Source organism: Myotis brandtii, unplaced genomic scaffold (genome assembly GCF_000412655.1).
Source record: "Myotis brandtii unplaced genomic scaffold, ASM41265v1 scaffold2514, whole genome shotgun sequence".
Classification (NCBI taxonomy): domain Eukaryota; kingdom Metazoa; phylum Chordata; class Mammalia; order Chiroptera; family Vespertilionidae; genus Myotis; species Myotis brandtii.
Window position 1 is genome coordinate 249,833 of NW_005359533.1, and position 6,189 is coordinate 256,021.

Sequence of the window (6,189 nt, forward strand, 5' to 3'; positions counted from 1 at the left end):
GAGAGCGTCTGCAACCTCCGCGCTCCAAGGCCCATGCCGCCGCCCCTAGCAACGAGGCGCGCGTCGCTAGGGTGGGAGTTCGGCCGAAAAGCCTCCGGTCAGCCTCGCCGGCTACTAAACCATGGTTCCGCTCTCCTGACGTCTCCCAGGAGCCCAGCCGACAGCACCCCGCCCTGCTTTCTTACCGTAACAATGCGTTGATGAGGTTCCCGAGAGGAGGACTGATGTGCCCAGACCACGCGGCCAGAGAATCTATATAATGCAAGGAAAGCTGGTATCATCATTAGAGTAACGGAGGAAACCCTTAAAAATGTCACCTTTTAAATTGCTACTCGTCTAGATAGAGGTGTTGCTTTATTTCTTTGGAGTTTTTCCTGATTCCACCCAGGCAGAGAGCCCTCCTTTGGACACTTCCCCAGGTTCCACATTCCTTTCATCAAACATTTATGGCCCACCACCATAGCAAAGAGATCCCTCAGTACCTAGACTCAAATCTAAAGAGCCAATGAATGGTAAGACAGTTCCGGAAACCAACAGCAGCTTCTAGATCTAGACTAAGTTTTTACAGCTCCAATCCATTGCTTTCAGACTAGAGTCCATTCCTGTCTGTATTCCTAGCACATAGCACAGGGCTTGGTGTACAGTAGTGGCTTGTTGAACATTTGTTGAATGAATGAATGAATGAATGAATGAATGCAGAGGACCTAGCCAACATTTCTTTTAGGCCGTAGTAGCTGCCTCCTGTAGTGTTGATCTCCCAGCAGAACTGCCTTCAATGAAGATTTGTGAAGTTCCTGAAAGTTGGGCGCCTGTGGAAACGGGGATGGGGGTGGTGAGGGAAATGTTCCTTTACAGAATATCAAGCTGGTGATTGGGTCTGTCTTCCCCAGAGAGGGTGTCCCCTCTCCAGTATCCCTGATGGGGTTCCTCTAGCCCTGTTGACACTCCCTTGATGATGCATTCATTACTTTCTGAGTCAGTGGCTTGTTGTTAGACTTCCTCCTGTCAGGAGCTGGGATCTACCCCATGTCACTTGCAACACTGATTGTAATTCAGAGCTGAGGGCTCTCCCTACAAACTTAGTCCCTCTTCCGCATAACAGCCTGGCAACCAGGAGAGAGTGATTGCTTTGCGCCTGGGGCCCTGGGCTAGGCTCGATGTAGCAACAGTTGACTTACCAGATCCCTGCCTTCCAGATGCATCAGTTCTGAGGACATAAACCTCTCCCCCCTCCCCTTTGGTTCAAGGCACCTGAAACTTCAAAACTGGTATCTCTAGCCAGACTTCTCCTAGACCTGTGTATCCACCCGCTTCCTGCCCATCCACACTTGGCTATGTAAAATCATCAATCCTCGACATGAATCACACTGGAAACATTATCTTCCCCCCAAACCTGTTCTTCCTCTTTTCTTTCTAAGTGCCGGGGCATTACCATTCACCAATCAACCATGGCAGGGCTCTAGGAGTCATTTGTGACTTCACCCTCTCTTCCTCCTCCAGACTGAATTAGCTATCCTTCCCGTGTGCTTCCAAAGTCCCTCATACTTTCTGCAACACAGCGTGATTTTTCTTTTACTTGGCTCTCTCACTTGCCTGTCAGCTCCATGTGGACAGTGACTGGGGTCTTATTTACACCTGTATTTATTGCTGGTGTCCAACATAGTGTCTAGAACATTCTACTCTGATGGAACTGTTCTATATGTCCTCTGTCCAATATGCTAGCCCCAAGCCACCTGTGGCTATTGAACACCTGAAATGTGGCTAGTTTGCAACTGAAGAACTGAATTTTAAATTGTATTTAACTTTAACTTTAAATTTAAGGAGCCACAGGTGGCTAATGGCTATGGCATTAGACAGCACAGGTCTAGCACATACCGTAATTGATCCTCAATAAGTAGTTTTGAATAAAGAATGAAAGGGGAAGGTGATCATGAACAGCCAGTTAGGACACAAGGTAGAATGCTATGGATGCAGTCAACATACTTTTTGTGCCCCCTTCTTTCCCCTCACCTTTCATCCCCTCAACCTAACACTACCAATGCCTCCAATTCTGTCTTGTAGAAATATAATTCTAGTTCATGGCTCTTTGCTGCCTGAACTGATTTTTCTCTTCTGGACTTGCCTAGTTTGATAGTGTCCATCCTCTGAAGTGTACGGGTCCTAAGAGTCCTCTGGAGATGAGATCTGGTCTCATCCAGTTTGGTCTTGTCTGGCAAGAGCAGGAAGGACTCTCTCTCCTCGGGGGCCTGGACTGCACAAGGACTCATGTGGTGTAAGTTTGTCTGCACTGGCAGGCTGCCACGTTTTTCTTAAAGGTGGCAGTTGATACTGGTTGTTCTGTGAAAACATCACAGGAGAAAAGAAGCCATCGCATTGACAGTCTTCTTGCCACTCCTGGAAACTGTGCAAACCCCAGTCAGATGACTTCCAGCCCTGACACCAGAGACGTTGGTTGGATCAGGGTCTGAAGAGGAAGGAGGCATGGGGAACCCGATGCGGCGAGGGGGGTCAGCAATAGACCAGGGCCCAGGCCCGGCAGGCAGACAAGGGGTGGGTCAGGGTTGAAGAGCAGGCCTGAGAGACAGTAAAGGCCGGAAATAACAGTTCTTTCCAATAGACTTTCCCAAATACTCACTATCAAAACAATTTTAAAAAGTCCAAAACCAAATGTCATAAATGAGCAAGTGAAAAGGCAGGTTGCAGAGCAGAATTTACAGATAATTCCAATTTTATAAAAATAAGTATATTACCACCTGTGTCATACGGTAAGGGACTAATGAATATTTTATCATGTGTGAGTGTATAAATATACCTGTGGCACCTTTTGCAGAAAGAACTGTGTAAATTGTGCCCCGTTCTTTGGTGAGGGGGGAGCAGGGAGCAGAGTTCAGGGCATAAAAAGAGATTTTGCCCTTGCTGGCCCCTCGGTCTGGAAAACTCCTCCCCCAGCTACTCTCCAGGTATGCTTGCTGTTTATCCAGGGCACAGTCCCAGTACCTGCGAGAGACCTCCTAGATCAGCTGCTCCTGATCAGCACCCCCGTCCAGCTTCTTTTCCTATCCTGCCTGCCTTTTTCCTAGCTCTTCCCACTACCGACATTCTGTTACATTTCCATTTGTTTTATTTATCCAGGAGAGTAGACTTTGTTCTTCCTTATGGTTGTATTCTCATTTCTTAAATATGACCCGGGACATAGGTAGGTGCTGATTAAATCGACTGAATGACTAAAATGTAACAAAGGTGTCCATTCTTCTCTGTTCCCAGATCAGGGTGCCTTGCCTAGGCAAACCCTAAAGTTCAAGGACAGCTCTCCCCACTCCCACCAGTGCTCCAGAGGTCACCTTAGAGCATCAGTTTTCGAACTTTTTTATGACCATGACCCTCAGGAAGAAATACATTCAATCCCCAGTCTTATATGTACTATATTTAACTGCAACAAACAAAAAACTCTTACTACAAACAACATTTTTCTATTTTTTCTTTCTTTTCTAATTTTTATGACACTGGTCTCTACCCCTTGAATTGATTTTGCCACCTACTAATGGGTGGCCAATGCCAGTGTCTGTGGGAATAGTCAGAGGTCTCACTGGTGCCCTAGTGTCAGTGTAACTGCTACAAATGCAGATTCCTGTCCACCCCAGACTTAACGAATGAGAGTCTTACTGGAAAGTCTACGTGCTTCACAACCCCTCTCCCCAACCACCCCAGTTGATTCTGAAGCCTGATGAAGCGTGAGGGTCACTTAGGAGTTTATGAGTGTCCCACGGTCTCTTGTGGGGACATGTGTGGGGCAGGGCCTGATGCACTTTAAGGGAAGGGGCTGATTTTCCAGTTCTGGTCCACCTCAGCCCCTGAATGGTGGAACGGATGATTCCAATTTTATAAAAGTAAATATATTGCCACAGAAGCCCCTTGCACTCTCTAATCCCTCTGCCTGGAAGAATTTCTGGTGATTTGGCTGTTTTCCGAACTCCAGCCTTCCCAGGGCCACACCCAATGAAGAGGCCCCACTTTCCTCCAGAACCTTAACCCCTTCTTCCTCTCCTTGCTCTCCACAGTCTCTTTTCCCGTCACACAAAATCACCTTCTGCTTTTTTTCCCTCCTTAACATAAGGGTTAACAGCCCTCCCCACCTCAGCTCTTAGAACAAAAAAATTCTAACCACAGTCTCAAATGATGGTGGCCCATTTCCTTCCCCACTCTTGGAAGAGGATAAACACTGTTATGTCTTCACCCACCCATTGGGATTGCATTAGAAACTTCTTTTGATGCCAAGAACGTTGCACCCTCCCACCAAAGAATGTCACAGAATTTACATTATGAAAACCTGCTACAAGTATTTTTTCACTTATTGATGAGAGAGAGAGAGAGGGAGAGAGAGAGAGAGAGAGAGAGGAACATGTGCCCTGACCGTGGATCAAACCCACAACCTTGGCATATTGGGACGATGCTCTAACCAACTGTGCTACTCGGCCAGGGCACAAGTATATTTATTGATCCCCACACCTACAATAAAACATTTATTAGCCCCTAAGTGTATGCCATATACCCCAGCTAGCAGTTCTTTGCAGACATGATCTCATTTAATTCTGAAAGCAGCCCTCAGAGATAGAGTCTATTCTCACCCCCATTTTAGCAATGAGGAAACTAGGCACAGCCTGATTAAATAATCTGACCAAGGTCCCGTAAGAGGCATAGCTCTGGGGCTGGTAGCTGCCTTACCCCCAGGGGCTGAGAGAAGGAAGGGTTCTCTTCCATTTGTGCAGTAGCTGTTAGAGGTGCCTCAGAGTAGAGGTAGGTGCCTGCATCCCAACATGCTGCAGGATGTAGTGATGTTTCTCTTTCCTACTTTGCTCTCAGTGTCCAGTTCTGATGAACTGAGAATGTCCTCTGGCACCCGAGGCCTGGCTCCTTCTCCTGTTGGCTGAGTTCTCTCCTCAGCCCTCTGCCAACACCTCCTAAAATGAAGTTTGGGGGTTGGGGAGCAGTGCTCTTCTTGCGTGCCCACAGAGGGTTTAATTTGGGCTTAGAATGATTTATCAGATCCTAAGAAAAAAGCCGCAAGACAGCTCAGGTCCATGGGATGGGGTCTTCATCCACGTGCTTATTTGCATAGTATATTTTCTTTAATAAACATGCATTGATTTTTTTTCAATACTAGTCTTCAAATTAAGAAAATTTAGAGCCCTAACTGGTTTGGCTCAGTGGATAGAGCATCGGCCTGTGGACTGAAAGGTCCCAGGTTCGATTTCGGTCAAGGGCATGTACTTTGGTTGCGGGCACATCCCCAATGGGGGGTGTGCAGGAGGCAGCTGATCGATGTTTCTTTCTCATCAATGTTTCTAACTCTCTATCCCTCTCCCTTCCTCTCTGTAAAATTTCAATAAATATATTTAAAAAAAAAAGAAAATTTAGATATAAATACGTTGGGGAAATCAGCCTAACAAAGATGTTCCTCATTGGATCTTAATACGCAATTAAAATTCTTAAACATGTTAGCCATAAGTCAAACTGCCTGGGTCCCAATCTCACTGCTACCAGTTAGTGACTGTGACCCCTGGCAAGTTACGCAGCCTCCATAAAAATGGGGGTTCTCACACTTTCCTGGTACCGATGGCAGGTGCTTAGCATTTGCAGCCTCTGTCTGGGCTCCAGATACCGCTGGAAGTGTTCTAACTCATTTGCTCCTCAGCACAAGTCTGTGGAGTCGGTGCCCTCCTTATCCCCACGTTACGGCTGAGGCCCTGGTGGCACTTGAACCCAGACAGTCTGATACCAGAACCTAGTTTTAAGCCAGCCCTTGTCTAAAGCTACGTCTCCAAAAAGGCTGTTATATTACAGGATAGCACACTTGCAAAGCGCTTAGCAAAAGCCTTGCACTTGTAATTGCTCAATCAAGTTTCCGACAGTCACATTAATAGTTGGTGTTTCATGTTTGTTGTAAAACAATCACGCATATAACGCAACTTAATTCCGAGCGGGGGTGGTGGGGGAAGAGACTGCTGAAGCGGGTGGGACCTGGACCAGGGTCCGGTCAAGGGTGCGGGGCAGGCGCCGTTGGTGTTTCTTTGTTGTAAAACAATCACGCATATAACGCAACTTAATTCCGAGCGGGGGTGGTGGGGGAAGAGACTGCTGAAGCGGGTGGTGCCTGGACCAGGGTCCGGTCAAGGGTGCGGGGCAGGCGCC

At 47.2% G+C, this 6,189-nt stretch overlaps 1 protein-coding gene across 1 annotated transcript in view; it reads right to left on the bottom strand.

The window, feature by feature from the left end:
• Positions 1–5,069, bottom strand: part of WDR31 (WD repeat domain 31) — a 30,336-nt gene extending 25,267 nt beyond the window's left edge. The window contains exons 1-2 of the mRNA XM_014540966.1: positions 4,723–5,069; positions 186–252 (exon numbers count right to left, since the gene is read on the bottom strand). The gene's annotated coding sequence lies outside the window, so the exon portion shown is untranslated. The remainder of the gene's footprint in view (positions 1–185; positions 253–4,722) is intronic.
• Between the last annotated feature and the right edge of the window lie 1,120 nt (positions 5,070–6,189).